Source organism: Lutra lutra, chromosome 11 (assembly GCF_902655055.1).
Source record: "Lutra lutra chromosome 11, mLutLut1.2, whole genome shotgun sequence".
Classification (NCBI taxonomy): Eukaryota; Metazoa; Chordata; class Mammalia; order Carnivora; family Mustelidae; genus Lutra; species Lutra lutra.
In genome coordinates, this window is record NC_062288.1 from 87383800 (window position 1) to 87401049 (window position 17250).

General features: G+C 39.9%; 1 long non-coding RNA gene across 6 annotated transcripts in view; it reads right to left on the minus strand.

Annotated features, from left to right (window-relative positions):
• The window catches only part of LOC125080823 (uncharacterized), a 104879-nt gene that overhangs the window by 60029 nt on the left and 27600 nt on the right, over nucleotides 1–17250 (minus strand). For 3 of the 6 annotated variants that reach the window (XR_007121497.1, XR_007121496.1, XR_007121495.1), the window contains exon 1: nucleotides 4795–5351. The exons of the other annotated variants lie outside the window; for them this stretch is intronic. This is a non-coding gene — a long non-coding RNA (uncharacterized LOC125080823). Of the gene's footprint in view, nucleotides 1–4794; nucleotides 5352–17250 lie in introns of those variants that run through there. 6 annotated transcript variants of the gene reach the window in all.

The following is a 17250-nucleotide window of genomic DNA, read 5'->3' on the forward strand; positions in this document are numbered from 1 at the left end:
GATCTTTAGATGTTTCTTGAGTAACGTTAGGCATCTGTTATCTTTTTTTGATGTTTACCTCTTGTCTTTTAGCTACTATAAACTAAATAACTGATCCACTGAGAATATAAGCAACTATATTAAAGGATTTCATGATAAAAACTAAGACTTTGGGTTTCTAAGGAAAATGAGTTATTTTTATTGTTAAAATCAACACTTTTATTTTTATGGCAATTAAATACCAAGTCAGTTAAACTCTGCTCAGGGTTGCTGAGCATTTCTGGATACCCAGAGGAGGTAATTTGCTTGTTATTGCTCATTTGTCTTTTGTGTTTGTTGTTTTTTTCTTTTTTGGCCAGCACAAAGATTAAACTGTTGTGAACTTTCTGCATCGCAAGACAGAACTTAAACTGAAGGTACTGGACTAACAATTTTCCTTTTCCAACGGGAATTAAAAATATTCTTTCTCTCCATTTGTTCTGTAATTTTTTAAGATTCTGGCTTCAGAGTTACCACTTGGGGAAGGGAGGTGGCAAAGGTTCCTTTGCAGAAATAGTTCTTCAACAGTAGCTTTCCCAGTGAACCTAGCAACACGTGCAGATAGCCTCCACTGGGGGTTACTACACTTGGTAACAAAGATCACACCAGCAGTTTACAAGACCAAACAGTGTAAAGGCTCATCCATTCTTTTCCTTTTCTCTCCTATTTTTTCCCCTCTTTATATATACCCACCTTTTTTCTTGGTTTTCTTTCTTCTTCTTCTGCCTCTCTCTTTGTCCCTTTCCCTCCTAGCTCATTCTTTTCCTCCCCTTCTTTTACCACTCATTATCCTAGGCTGGTAGGCTTCAATGACTCCCCCTATTTCCACCAACTTTTGTGGGATCCAAAGGATTTCCTACCTCACATCAGCTTATGGTACATCACCGAATACTTGATAGAATTGAAGGAGTAGGAGAATCCTAGGTAAAGAGAACCCCAGAGAAGAAGGTCTGTGCCTGGATCTGTGTTCTGAACTCCTTCTGACCAGTTTCCATTTGTTTGAAACGCAAGTTCCAGTTTCCAGTCTGGGTTCTGTAGGATCTCACAATTCTACAAGGATAGTAATGGAATTACTTGAACGATGTCCAGTTCTTCACAAAAGTCCAAAAGACATTGTATATTTACTCTCAGTAAAGCTTGAACACATTGACTAAATAATGGAAAATTTCTTTCCTTTGGCGGTGGGGAGTGGAAGATGGGGGAATTATGCCACACTAATTCACTGTAAAGAATGTATCTCCAGGGGTGCCTGGGTGGCTCAGTGGGTTAAAGCCTCTGCCTTCAGCTCAGGTCAGGGTCCTGGGATCAAGCCCCAAATCAGGCTCTCTGCTCAGGGAGAAGCCTGCTTCCTCCTCTCTCTCTGCCTGCCTCTCTGCCTACTTGTGATCTCTCTCTGTCAAACAAATAAATAAAATCTTTAAAAAAAATGTATCTTCATATTAAGAAGTTTTGGTTGATTGCATGTGCTGTCTATAGAGTAGACAGAGTATACTGGAAAGAATATGGGTATAGAGGTGAGGCCAGAATTTAATTTCTAGCAATAAGACTTGGGCTATGTTCTTAAGATCTCTGAACCTGTTTACTTATCTGTAAAATCAGAGTAATAATTTATATTTTTCAGACTCCTTAAGGATTTTAGATAATGGGTATAAACCACTCATTAATACAATGCCTAGTACCTAGTAAATACTTAATCTGGTTTCTTTATAAATGTGATTTATTTGGTAGATAAAAATCTTTCAAAGCATATGGCTCTTAGGAAAAAATGAATCTGATCATTGAGAAGAGAGATTGGGAAGCACTCATATAACATAGCGCTACACAGTTATATAAATCACCCCTTAAGAACTCATGCCAAGGGACGCCTGGGTGGCTCAGTTGGTTGGGCAGCTGCCTTCGGCTGAGGTCATGATCCCGGCGTCCTGGGATCGAGTCCCACATCGGGCTCCTTGCTCATCGGGGAGCCTGCTTCTCCCTCTGCCTCTGCCTGCCATTCTGTCTGCCTGTGCTTGCTCTCTCTCCCTCTCTCTCTCTGACAAATAAATAAAATCTTTAAAAAAAAAAAAAAAAAGAACTCATGCCAAGTTTTTGTTTTGTTTTGTTTTGTTGTTTGTTTTTTTTTTTAAGAGAGGGCATGGGGAGAGGGCAGAGGGACAAGGAGAGAGAGAGAATCTTAAGCAGACTCCGCACTCAGCACAGAGCCTGATGTGGGGCTTGACCCCACAACCCTAAGATCACCACCTGAACCAAAAAGAGTTAGATGCTTAATTGACTGAGCCACTCAGACACCCCGCTTATGTCAAGTCTTAAGGGCTCTAGCTAGGGGATGTACAAGGAGGTGGCACATCCTCTGTGTTGATGAATGGGTCCACGGAGGGGGAATACTCAGTTCCCTAATTATACCTTAGCAACATTTCCTTAAGCTCACCTGTTCCTCTCTGAATTCCTATGTGATTTTGACATAGCTCTGGTGATGAGCTTCAAGAAGTACCAGGTCTGCTCCTGGCTATCTAATTGTTTATGGAGACTTGGGATTTTGGATGGGAGGAAAAAGGAATGAAGTGCCTTGGGAAAGGAAACAAAAGATGAAGTTTGTAGAAGAGATGAGGAAAGTCCGAGACCATCAAAGCTTAGTTTGCACCCCTTGAAAATGGGGCAGTAGAATTTATTTCTGAAAAGTACTGTCTCAAGCCTGCTTCTTCCATCTCAACCCCACAGGGACTCTTCTAAACAATGAGACTTTCTCCTAAATCTCTTATTTCTTCCTCCCAGTAGGCCCTGGCTGTTTCCCAGCTCATCCTTTTCTCTAGGCGCCCCCAAGATAGGGACATCAGTTGCCCCCTTTCCATTAATAAGATCAAGTCCTCAACTACCAGCCAGAAGCTATCTAACATTTTCGAGAGGCCTTGTCCCAGGTCCCTGCTAAATTTCATTTGGTGGAACGTCTTTACAGAGATGACCTGCAGGATCCAGCTTTTAAGCTTGTATTTCTGCTGAGCGGGCCAAATGGGCACAGAATATTCTGTTTTAAGCTGAATTAATACCTTGTTATTTTAAAGGCTGTAACAAGTTGTTTTCTAAATGTTTTCAATCAGCACATCTTTATTTATTGTCCTTAACACCCTGAGGCTACTTGAAAAAGGATTTAGCCTACAGAGTCTGCTAAGTAAACAAAAGTTTCCCAATAACTTCTTCAGGCAAGCACCCAGAGACCTCATTTTTACCACAGTATTTGGCTCCCTGATAATTGTCCATTAGTACTATGCTCAACCCAACCTTGTATAATCATTTTTAAAAATATACCTCCAAACACAAAGCTCCTTACCAACTTAGTTCTCTTCTCCTTAATCACTACGTTCAGCAAAACACAAAAGCAGAAGCAAGACGGGTCTAAATGTGGTATTATCTGACTAGACCCTAAGCACTTTAAATTGAATAGCCTGTGTTTAAGGTTCATATGAACTGGTTTGGAGACAGTTATTCACTGTTCTCCCAAGAGAATGGAAGTGTCTTGAGGGGACTGGTCAGATAAGCAGAGTTTACCATGCATGGCTTCAGCTCTGTGGGGATTTCTAAGCCTTTAAAATTAACTTTGGAATCCCCTTCAGTGCAATATTCTCTGATGTTGAGCATGGCCTTTGATACCTTCTTTTATCTCAATCCTCTGACACTCCAGAAATTTATCCTAATATCTCTTACTACTTGCAACCAGGGGAAATGTTGGGAAATAGGGTTGTATTAATCAAGATAGACTATAACAAATGAGTTCAAAATCTCAATGGCTTGACCAAATTAAAATATATTGCTCTTGGGGCGCCTGGGTGGCTCAGTGGGTTAAGCCTCTGCCTTCGGCTCAGGTCATGGTCTCAGGGTCCTGGGATAGAGCCCCTCATCGGGCTCTCTGCTCAGCAGGGAGCCTGCTTCCCCTTCTCTCTCTCTGCCTGCCACTGCCACTCTGCCTACTTGTGATCTCTCTCTCTGTCAAATAATAAAGAAAATCTTTAAAAATATATATTTAAAGATTTTACTTATTTTTATTTATTGATTTATTATTTATTTATTTATATAATATATAAATATATCCTTAAAGATTTTAGTTATTTTTAATTTTTTATATATTTATTTTATTTATATATTTTATTTTTATATATTTTATTTATATATATTTATTTTATATATAAAATATAAATATATATAATATGATATATTTTATATATATATGAATATATATATATAGTTCTCATCACAGTCCAATATGAAACGGCAGGGTAGAAGTGTGTGAAATGTCGCGGTCAGTCTCCTGTGCAGTAATTCAGGGATTTAGGCTTCTTCCAGCTTATGGCTCTTTCTTCCTTAGGTTCTCAGAATTCTTTCCATTCAGCCAGTGGGTGGGAGAAGAACCTTCCATCACTGCACAGGAGGCTTTTTATGGCCCAGACCTGGAAATGGCACCCGTTATTTCCATCCAATTTCCGCTAGCCAAAAATTAGTCACCAGGCTCAGCCCAGCTTCAAGAGAGGCTAAGAAGTGGAACGGTGTGCCCAGCTCGCAGCAGTTTCTGCCACAAGGGGAGACACATATCTCCTTGATGCAGGCTGATTGTTCTGTTCTTGTGTATCCTCAAAGGTATGCAAAATAAATGTACTGCCCTATTTTCAGGCCGCTTACTGCCTAGACCTTGTATTAATGTCTGGGTCAGTTTCTGGAAAAAGTCCATCCATCAACATCAGCATCAACCTCATTACCACCACAAATCAGTCCGTTCTGTGAACTTACTTGTTTGTATTTAGGACTTCCCAAAGTTTCAAGATACCTGGACCAAGCCTTGCAGAGGCTCTGATCTGGAAGCTGCCCATGCAACTTGTACTTTGTTCTTCTTGTGAGGTGGTGTCCATGACAAAGCAAGGAAGTAATGCACCAGAAACCATCTGTAATATCTAAACCAAACTTTGTGCCATGGCACTTATGAGAAGAAAATAAATGTGTTATAAACATTTAAAGAACTATCTCATACATCTTCAAAAACTGTGAAAAACATGTTTTGCCTCTCCTCAATCAATGTATTTTTCAGCAGTCAGAACTCTGTAACTGTCTGCAGTTTGCTTCCTAGTTCTCTCATTAACCAATTTACGAAGGCTATTTCATACTGCAAGCATCTTAGAAACATCCATTTGTCCTCATTTACTCACAGTCTATTATTCCCATTGAGATTTTAGTTTCCTGCCATGATGTTCCTTCATCTTCTTATGTAAAGAGGATGATGACTGGACAAGCTAATGAAGGTAAGGTCCTGATGCGCACACCGCTCTGTTTTTCTAATTGTGGTGGTAAGTCTTCACTACCCATCTACACTTTCCTCTTACAATCCAAGCCATGCATTTATTATATAGCTCATGGGATTAAAGGATCAGTCATCATTCATGTATTTATTCATTTATTTATCTATTCATTCATTCTGAATATTTACTGAGTACCTACTATGTTCCAGAGAGTGTGCTAGGTGCTAGAGTCAGAGCAAAGAACAAACATAGAAGGTTCTTAACCTCGCAGAATTTATGTGAGAAACAGAGTGTACATATGCATGTATTGTATGTATGTGTTTATGTTAAGTAAGTTTTATACCCAACGTGAGGCTTAAACTCATGACCCTGAGGTCAGGAGTTGCATACTCAATTGATTGAGCCAGCTAGGTGCCCCTTAGAATATTTGTTTGTTTATTGTAAGCTCTGTGAAAAACAGATCCTAAATAAATAACAAGGCAAATATTAATTTAATTGTAATATTTGTATTCGAAGTTTACTTTGTTTTTAGTGTTTGGATAAACCCGAGTCACCAATAGTTACTGTGCTTTGTTTCATTTTTAACTGAGGTCTTTGTTCCTCTGTAAAAACCAGCTGCTCGGGGTACCTGGCTGGCTCAGTGGGTAGAGTATGAAATTCCTTTTTTTCCCCCCCAGTACAAAAAGGTGGTTTTATTGAAGCACAGGGACAGGATTTACAGGCAAAAAGAGCTGCCAAGCATGAGAGTCTTAATCTCAAGGTCATGAGTTTGAACCCCACTTTGGGCATGCAGCCTACTTAAAATAATTTAAAAAAACAAAACAACGTTTTTCTTTAGGGTAACCATTCATTCATTCGTCAATTCACTGATAATATTCATTAATTCATTAAATATCCTTGTAAAACTACTATTTACCAGGCACTATGCTAAAATTTCCAAATACAAAAATGAAAAGGAAAGATTCCTGCCCTTAAGAGTCACACTCCAGTTGGGCAGATTGGCATGCAAACCACCCAGTTAGCTATGATGACTGTCATCATGGAGAAATATGCAAAGTGTGGTGAGGCATTGGAAAAGGACAACCTACATCTGCCTCCCTAAGTCAAGGAAGATGTCACAAAGAAGGTAGCACTTGGACTGAGGTTTGAATGGTGAACAGGCCTTTGTTAAGTAGACTAATCAAAGAAGGGGATAAGATGGCTGGTTGGCTACCAAAGACTTGTGTTCTTCTTCACAGTATGAAATTTTTCTGGCAAGTGGCCCAACTAATTGCCAGTCCCCCATACATCTAAGTGGGATCAAGTAACCAGTTCTCATTAATGGGATGTGAGCAGAAGTGATCTGCACCATTTCTGGATTAGGATAAGAAATAAGTGTGACTTTTCTTCCTTCTCTTTCCTAGCTGTTAACTCTGGAGGTAAAGGACTCTCAAGTATAGAGGATGGCAGAGATAACAAAGCAGAAGGACCCTGGGTGGAAGGCTGCTTGCCACACTGAACTGTTACATGACTGTTGTGTTAATCTACTGATACTAATACTATATCATATAGCTTGTTAGAGGAGCAAGCTGTACCTTAATTAATACAAGGCAGTCCAAGCAAAATGAACAGTCATGTACAAAGGATTACCAAGGTGAGTGTCTAGCAGAATACATGTTCAATAAATATTTGATATTGCAGTAAGAGTATTATGGAGGAATAGAGATAGTCCAGTACTTCCACAGTATAAAATACACAATTGGTGGGAGTGAGGGAAGGTTGGATGGATAGGTATGGGCTGATCACAAAAGGCCTTGAATGCCATGCTGAAGAATTAAGGTTTATTCTTACAGAAGAAGGAAAGCCAATGAAGAATACTGAAAAGGTGAGAGACACGATCACTGGGATAACAGGATCTTTGAGAAACACAACACCCAAGAACCTACTTTAATTTTCTTTAGATGTAAGATGCTAATCCAAAGATGAAAGATAGGATTTCAGAATCAGAAGACATCATCATCTAGTCAAACCTCATTTAGCAAATGAGGGGAGTGAGGCTCAGATAAGTTAAATACTTTTGCCAAGGTCACCTAGCTAAAACTTGGGCAAGTTGGGGACTAGAAGGCTAGTCTTTCTTGTTGCCAGCCGGCTCTTTCCACCGTACCATGGTGCTTCAAAGCAGTTGAGACCAGCTGGTGTGCCTGTGTTTTCATTTCCCTAATGAAGACATTGGGGATTTGGAGGCAGGGTATTTTCCATGGAAGGCTGTCTTCTCTGTAATTCCTCATCTGGCTTGAACCACTATTTTGGAAAAGGTCCATTTTTCAGCATCAGATTTCCCTGGAGGATGACCGAGAATGTGCTTAGGGGCCTGTGGGGTGCCCTTGTACTTTCTGAGCTTTTGTTGGGAAGATGAGAAGAAACTAGTAGTGGAGTTTTAGCTCCTGGAAATGCTGCTTGGTTCCTTGGCATCTGGGAAGTTGTTGGCCCTCTTAGTAACTGTGGTTCAGCCCGCCAGCTGACTATCCTTCACAGTCAGATCACAACAATTTTAGCTTGTCTGTTTAAAAGGCCGGCCCCTATGGCTGGCATTTAAATGTCATTTTCGGTTCATAAGTTTACTACCTCTGTTTTCATATACTATTCACAGATTCGTTATTCATTATGATTATTTTTACTCTATCCAAGGCAATGTGATATACATTTGTTTTTTTATCAGCAGGTACAAGCAAAGGGACAACTGTGTTGATGCCAGTCTCAGAGAAGCATGACATGTGGTCTGACTTAAGGAAGACCAGGTATTACTGAATACTTTTACAATGAGGGAAGTCAGAGCACAAGTTGGGGCACAAGTCCAAGAGTCTCCAAGAAACTTTGGAAAAGACAAATATCTTGATGTTTTTCCATCTAGAGTTTCGCGACCACCTTGTTCCTTGTCCTTGGTTGTATCGTCTCTTCCTCCCCTGCATGTTGCTTAATTGCTAGCTCGGTTGGTTAGGATGAAGCATTAATGAAGGTGAGATTGCTGCCTCAGTCCCTGAAGAGTCTCTTGGTAGCACCCAAAGACAGTGGAAAGTGCTTGGGCTTTGAAGTCAGAGAGACAACTGCCACTCATTAGCTGTGAGATCTTGGGCAAGTTTCTTAACTTTTCTGAGCCTCAGTTTCCTTTTTATGTGGAAAGGGAAAATAATAAACTATTGGGGGTAGTTGTAGGAATCAAATACACTAACATAGGTAAAACTCCTCTCTTTATGCTAAGCACACAGTTGGCTCTTAACAAGTATTATTTCCTTTTCAGTTTTCTGAGAACTTCCCATTAATAGCATTCTTTTCCCCAATCCCCATCCTGGGTTCTGGTCAAGATGAGAAATGAGACAAAAGAGTGAGCAGAGGGAGACCAAAATATCACCTTGATTGCTGATAAATGCTATTTATTGTGAGAAATAATGGGATACTAAATACTAAGTGAGATTCAGAATTAGGTAGACTTATTCACCTAGTCACAAGGAACGTTTGATCAGGACAGGCCTTCTCATGCTGAGGGTGGAGAGAATGGTAGGAAGGGGAAAGGACCCTGCCCCCAGAGGAGCCAAGCATGGTGATATCCTCACTGAGAGCAGGCAGATACCTAAGAGAAAGAAAAGAGCAGCTAATTGAGCTTGCCCTGTACTTCACCAGATTAAGCTCCTCCCCTAAGGAGGAGGGACAAGAGAAGGAGTAGACGGGCGGGGAGTGTCAAACTCCACAGGGAAGGAAACCTCTGAAGCATACCCTGCCTCCTGCTCCCCAATATTTCTTTCCTCTGGACCCCCCCCCATTTTGTGCTTGTTACTTTTCAGCCACTTTGCTCAGTTGTCAGCATGTCATCGTGGGCAGCCTCAGAACACAAAATGTTGGGAGAAAGCTGTGAGAAAGGGAAGGAGAAATTGGGTAGAGCCATTGGTAGAGAAGGAGGATGGGCACCTGAATCCAGAAAGAGAATCCTAAATTCAGAGTCAGGGGTTAGAGGTCTGAAGGGAGGATCAGTGTTCAGAGACTTGTTCTAGACAGGAGGGCACTACAGCATCCTAATCAGGATTTCTAGGCATGGGGCAACATCCTATGGCCAAATCCCAAGAGGATAGGAGGGAATCTAGGGTTACAACAGCGCTCAGATCTGACCTCTGAGTCAAGGAACTATGTCTCCTGGAGACGACTCTTGATCCTAGCATGATCCTAGCATATACCCTCTGGCCTAGTATTTTTCTTTAAAATATAAACATTATTTGTGATCATGAAACTAACACTTGCTCACTACGTAAAATTCAGAAATACAGAAGTATAAAGAAAAAAAAAAACCATAATCTCTCCACAATGAAAAATTAATGTTAACTTCTGACTGCATTTCTATTCAGTCATTCTCCTTTGCATATCATTACACAAATATGATTCTATCTCTACATGTTAAATTTGCATGCTGAATTTTTTACTATTATAATCATTTCCCATGTTATTAAAAGTTCTCAGTAATTAAACATCATTTTAAATGACATTTTCCCTGGTTTTAAGCACATCTGGATCAATCTCTACCAATTTATGAAAATCCCAAGGGTCTAGAGAGATCTTCTTCTCTAAGTATTTACCTTTTTTGGGGTTGGTGAACACAGCATCTTCAAAGGCCAGGGCCCTACAAGGCTTGTGAATGATAACTACTGCATAGTACTTGATCTTCCGGGAAGTTCACAAATATTTAAGTTTTTTATTTAAATTCAAGTTCGTTAACATACAGTGTAATATTAGTTTCCATACAATACCTGGTGCTCATCACAAGTGCATTCCTTAATCCCATTACCTATTTAACAGCCTCTCCCCCCCACCTATCTCCCTTCTGATAACCATCATTTTGTTCTCTATACTTAAGAGTCTGTTTCTCGGTTTGCCTCTCTCTCTCTCTTTTTTCTTTTTTCCCTTTGCTTGTTTGTTTTGTTTCTTAAATTCCACATATGAGCAAAATCAAATTGTATTTGTCTTTTTCTAACTGACTTATTTCACTTAGCATAATACTCTCTAGCTCTATCCATGTTGTTGCAAATGGGAAAGTTTTTATATTTCTAATAGTTGATGACACTAGTGATCAGAAGATGCCACCCTATAAATTGTAATAATTCAAAGCATAGACCTTTTTTATATACCACATCATTGGTACATACTCAAAGGACCACTAGTTTGCCGTGGCTGCCATAACAGAACACCACAGTCTAAGTGGCTTAAACGAGAGATTTGTTTTCTCAAGCGTTGGAGGCTAGAAGTCCAAGGTCAAGTTGTCAGCAGGTCTGGCTTCTCCTGAGTCCTCTCTCCTTAGCTTGCACATGGCTGCCTTCTTGTTATGTCCTCACATGGTCTTTCTTCTGTGTATGCCCAGCCCTGGCATCTCTGTGTGCATCCAAATTTCCTCTTATAAGACCACCGGTCGTATTGGATTAGGGCCCACCCTAAAGACCTCATTTTAATTTATTTAACTCTTGAAAGACCTTTTTACTATATGTGTTCTTTTGTGAACAGCTTCTTTCACTTAGCATGTTTTCAATGTTCATCCGTATTGTAGCATGTATGTCTTGCTCTTTTTTATGGCTGAAAGTAGTCCATTGAATGGACATGCCACATTTTGTGTATCCATTCACTGGTTTATGGACATAGGTTGTTTATACTTTTTAGCCATTTACAAATAAGGCTGCTATAAACATTCATGGATAACTTCTTGTGTGGAGCTATTTCCATTTCTCTTGAGTATATGCCTAGGAGTAAAACTGCTAAGTAACCTGGTGACCTGATGGTTAGCATTTTGAGAAACTGCCATACTGTGTTTCAAAGTGGCTGCATCATTTTACATGACTACTAGCAATATGCAAGCAATGTGTAACCAATTTCTCTATAGCCTCACCAACACTTGTTATTGTCGTTTTTATGAAAGCCATCATTGTTGGTGTGAAGACATATCTCATTGTGGTTTTGACTTGTATATTCCCCTAATGATTAATGATGTTGAATATCATTTCTTGTACATATTGTCAATTTGTAGATATTTTTTGGAGGAATATTTATTCAAATTTCTTGTCCATGTTTTAACTGGGTATTTGTCATTTTATTACAGAGTAACAATAGGTTTTTATACATTCTAGAAACAAGTGACTTCTTAAATATATGATTTTCAAAGGTTTCCTCTGCTTCTGTGGGTTGTCTTTTTACTTTCTTGATGGTGCTCTGTGAAATACTAAAGTTTTTCATTTTAAAGTCTAATTTATCTATTGTTACTTCTGCTTTTGGTGACATAGCTCAGAAACCATTGCCAAATCTAAGGTCATAAAGATTTACTTGTATGTTTTCCTTTATGAGTTTTATAGTTTTAACTCTAAGATTTAACTCTAAGTTTTAACTCTATGAAGCATTTTGAGTTAATTTATTTATATGGTGTGAAGTATAATCCTATTTCGTTCTTTTGCATGTGGATATCCAGTTATCCCAGCACCATTTATTGAAAAAAATTTTTCTTTCCATATTGAATTGTTTTGGCACCCTTATCAAAAAATCAATTGACCATAAACATGAGGGTTTATTTCTGGACACTCAGTTCTATCTCATTGATCTCTATGTTTATCTTTTTGCCTTAGGGCTTGATTATTATGGTTTTGTTGTAGATTTTGAAATTAGGAAATGAGCACCTTTCAGGGCACCTGGGTGGTTCAGTCCATTAAGCATCTGACCTCTGCTCAGGTCATGGTCCTGGAATTAAACCCATAGGTTGGTCAGCCTCCCTGCTCAGCAGGGAGTCTGCTTCTCCCTCTTCCTCTGCCCTTTCCTCTGCTTGTGCTCTCTCTCTCAAATAAATAAATAAAATCTTTAAAAAAAAGTGAGCATCTTTCAACTTTGTTCTTTTTCTTCCTCTTCAGGAATGTTTTGGCTCTTCAGGTGGCATTTCCATATGAATTGTAGGATCAGCTTGTCAAACTCTCCCAAAAAAAGAGAAAAAGCTGGAATTTGGATAGAGATTGCATTGCATTTCATTGTCAGGTTGTTTACTGGTAGTGCCTAGAAACACAACTGATTTTCGTATATTGATCTTGTATCTTGCCACACTTCAAAACTCATTTTATTTTATATTCTTTTTTTAAAGATTTTATTTATTTTTTTGACAGAGAGATCACAAGTAGGCAGAGAGGCAGGCAGAGAGAGAGGGGGAAGAGGCTCCCCGCTGAGCAGAAAGCCCGAGGACGCGGGGGCTCGATCCCAGGACCCTGAGATCATAACTTGAGCTGGAGGCAGAGGCTCAAACCCACTGAGCCACCCAGGTGCCCCTCATTTTATCTTATATTCTTAATCATGATGCTTTATTGCTTATTCTGTTCAAGGCATTGTGACCATAGAAAATACAAAGATAAACAAGATATGGTCTCTGTCCTGAAGAATTTATAGCTTAATTCAGGAAGTAAAGACATAATCCTATTGAGTAAATAATAGCCCATTACAGCAATGTAAAGGGAAGTACAGAACTGCTAAAGGAACATTACAGATAATTAGAGCTCTAGCAAAGTTCAAGGGATGGAGAAATAATTCAAGGCTGGAGAAATCTGGAAAAAAGAGAGTAGGAGAGACTTGGAGGCTTACTCAGTGCCTCTCTTCCTCCCTCCTTTCTCCCCTTCCTCCTTTAATTCTCTTGCTTTTTTAAAATCCCATCTCTCTCCCTCCTCAGCTTCTTTAAAAACATTAATAGAAGGTGACTATGATTAGTTATCATCGTTTCTCAAACCTGGGTGATCATAAGAATCTCTTGACACACCGACTAAGAACATCAATTCCAGGGTCTCACCTCAGAACTACTGCATCACATTGTATGGAAAACTGCATTAAAAATTTTAATCAGGAGGAGCCCCCTGGGTGGCTCAATGGGTTAGGTATCCAGCTCTTGATTTTGGCTCAGGTCATGATCTCAGGGTCATGGGATTGAGCCCCACATTGGGCACCATGCCCAGCATGGAATCTGCTTGTCTTTCTCCCTCTGCTCCTCCTCGGGCTCACTCACTTGCTCTCTCTCTCTCTCAATCTCTCAAAAATGAATAAATAAATAAACAAATAAATAAATAAAATCTTTAAAAAAATTTAATCACATGAGTCTGATTTTCAGCCAAGTTTGAGAATCTCTAGGTAAGATTATAATAATCAAGGTAAGATATCTACATGTGTAGAATGCCCAGATTCATGCTGTTGCACTTCTGTCAAAGATGTTCACAAATCCAGGGAGTCACTTACCTGAGTAAGAGAGTGTGTAGGAATCTATGGAACAACTCCTCCATTAATGAGAAACATCTCAAGGTGCATATATTACTAAGAGGACTCAGTAGTTTCATACATATTTACGGGGATGGCTCATTCCCATAAACAAATTTTATTTTCAGTATTTGAGAATCCTAAAAATCTCAAAAGATCCTTCTGCTATGGATGACCCCAGAGTCACCCGAAGGATCTACATTCACTATCCGGATTTAATAAATTATAACAGCTTGTCATATTTGCTTAAGATTTAAAAAAAAGATTTTATTTATGTACTTGAGATAGAGAAAGAGAGAGAACATGCACATGCATATGAGCTCCCAAGAGCTGGCAGAGGGAGAGGGGAAAAGCAGACTCCTTGATGAGTGGGGAGCCTAACTTGGGCTCTATCCCAGGACCCTGAGATCATGATCTGAGCCAAAGTCAGACACTTATCCGACTGAACCACCTAGGTGCCCCTTGCTTAAGATTATTTCTAAAAGAAAGAAAAAGTAGTTGCAAAAGAAGACCCTTACATCCCATCTCTTTCCAGATGTAACCAATCTCTGGAAGGTTGTGGGGATCCTTTTCCAGTGTTTTTATATTTTTAGTACACAACATATAAGTTTTGGGTATTTAGATACGTATATAAATCGTGTACATATTTTTCTGAAACTTTTTAAAAATTATTTTATTAACATATAATGTATTATTTTCTGAAACTTTTTTTCCAACATCATGTTTTTGAGATTTATCCATGTGATTCTTGTAGAGCCAGTCCATTCTTTATAATATAGCAATATTATAGTACTGCGATACAGTCCTGTTGTAGACATATTTTAGGATCTATTATGAATGCATATTTGTCGAGTGTTTTGCTGTTTCAAATCATGATGGAATTAATGTCTTTGCATATGCCTCCTTGGGTTCACATGTGAGAATTCTTCTAGGGAATATATCTGGAATTGAAATTACTAGAGAATAGAATATGCATATTGTCAATTTCACTAGACTGCTTTCAAGATTACTCTCCACAGTGGCTGAACTAATTTTTATTCTCATCAGGGATATGCAAGAATTTCTCTTTCCCCTGTGCTAACCAACCTTGTCAAGCCTTTTAAAAAGACACATATCTGGGCCATATTTTCCGATTCTGTCAGGATAGCTCTGCAGCATAGTTTGAAACAGGCCACAGATGACACTGATACATAAGTATCAGCAAGACCCTCTGATCCATGTATGTATGTCTGTATGCACAGTGTAATATACTGATAAGTGAATTGGCACAGTGGGAGCACTTAGTGTTTTGTTGGTAACACCCGTCTTGCTACATTTAGATCCTTGAGGAGAGAGTAGAAAAGTACCATTCTCCAGCATACTTTACATTTTGAATCAAATCCGGTTATGTGATTTAGCAGTCCACACGGAAGTATTTAATCTAAAATCCCACCTCTGCTGGCGTGGCTTATGGTGGCGGTGGGGGTTGCTTCGTAGATGTTTTTCTGCCTCTTACTAGGTGTACGGCTGCATGTCAGTTGTCAAGGCATGGATACATGCCATTGCTTCGGGCAGGGTGCGTGTCAGCAATGTCTGCCAGCTCGCTGGGTGGTGTCACTGTGAGGATCGTTTGTGGCTTTTTCAAAGCCCTGAGGAATCTGAGAAGCAAGTGAGGGAATGATGCATGAAAACAAAAGGCAGTGGAAAGAGTGACCAGTCAGTAGGCTCCAGCAGCTAGAACGCTCCGTCCTTGTTATTACTGCTTCGTGAAAATGCCACCAGCGTCCTGGCAAAGTCTGGAAGGTAGAGGCTTTTTGAGAAAACAAAGACAAGGGATGTACCCTTTGCGGCTAGAATCTGGTTCCCCAGCTTCCCTACTTTCCAGTGGGAGCTGCAGGGGGAGGACGGGAAATCCTCTGTCCCTTGGTGGGTTTAGGCTGGTCTTTCCCTGTCTCTTGGCTGCTTTCCCTGAGTTGAAGCAGCCAGCTTTGGTCTCAGAGGCCTAGCGAGGCTGGCCTGGGAGGGAAGTTGGGCGGTGCCCCAGACTCAGCTATTCCTCAAGAAGTGATGTGAAGGTCACCACCCTAGGGGAAGGAAAAGGGCTTCCACCATATTTCCCATTCAAAGAAGTGCCTCCTCATGTTGGGCAATGAGACCAGGCGATGCTCTCATTCCTTGCCTGCTTTCTTTTGAGAGCTTCATGTGCTGGAACCACACACTCAAAAGGTAGCCTGCCTTGCTTCTCAGAGGTGAAGTAGAAGCTGAGGAAAGGTAAGAGAGTTTGTTAAGTTCATGGGATGGCCCTTTGGACTAATCATTATTGGACTTGTCTGCAGTGAACCTGTGCTTTCCCTCTGGATCATCTCCTTTCTTTGTCATACAGAGTACCTAGATGCAAAATAGGGAAGTACTCCACTTTCTCTTCCTTTCTTAAAAAGTAGCTATGGGGATAATGAATAAAAATAGGTCTTTGTGAATACAATAGGGCAGAGCTGAGGGTGTGGTTTGCTTGGCAACAGCTCAGGCAAAGTTATTTTTCTCTTGGTCCCTGAATGCTCCTGACATTGCCTCTGCCTGATGAAGTCCTAAAAGACCAGCTTGGCTGTGACTTTTTTTTTTTTGGTGAAACTCCCATCAGTAGAATTTGATCATCCCCTTCTTTCTGGTTCCACAGCATTTGCTTCTTATAAAAAACATTCATCAGGGGCGGCTGGGTGGCTCAGTGGGTTAAAGCCTCTGCCTTTGGCTCCGGTCGTGATCCCGGAGTCCTGGGATCCAGCCCCACATTGGGCTCTCTGCTCAAACGGAAGCCTGCTTCCCCCTCTCTCTGTCTTGTCTCTGCCTGCCTTTCTGCCTACTTGTGATCTGTCAAATAAAATCTTTTAAAAAAAATACATCAAATTGTGTGATAATTACTCACTTGAGATCATGTGTATAGAGATCTTTGTGTATATGTGTGTGTTTTCCCAGCATTTATGGACCCTACTTTAACATAACAGTCCTTTGATAAATATTGACTGGATGAACCAAAGTTTCTGAGAAAACACCAATACCAAGCTCTTATATTTTCTTAATTATCCTTTGTCTTTTCCTCCTTAGGGTGAAACTGTGTAAGTTTCAGCTCCACAGAGAATGGAGGGCATCCTAAAACTAGATGCAATTTTTTTTTTTTTTCCTGAGGAATTGCTCCAGCAGGAAAGGGTGTTTCAGATACATCATTCAGTTACAGGTACAGAAATTGTTTCTGGGAAACACTGCCATTATTATCTCTGAAAGGCAAGTCAGTGGAAATTTTTATTTTCCATTTACAGATGGACAAATGGAGGCTTTCTTTCTCATTTACCAATTACAGAATGTCCACTCTGTTCAAAAGTACTGTGCTAGGATTTTCATGGGATACAAACATGTACAAGACACAGTTTTTGTTCTAAAGAATGTCATAATCTAGTTAGGATGAAAATCTATTAGTATGCAAGAGTAACAATAAACTTGGGAACATTTAATTTAAATCATATGAGTGGTCCAAAAAGAAGTATCAAAGGAAATAGAGAGAGGGAGGCAAAATAATTTCCAGCCAAGGTCATCAGGAACATCACTGTGGTCAACCCAGTATTTGAGATGAATTTTTGTGCTGGTTATTCTCCATTTACCCTCTAATAGTCCCTGTGACTGCCATAACAGACCACCACAGACT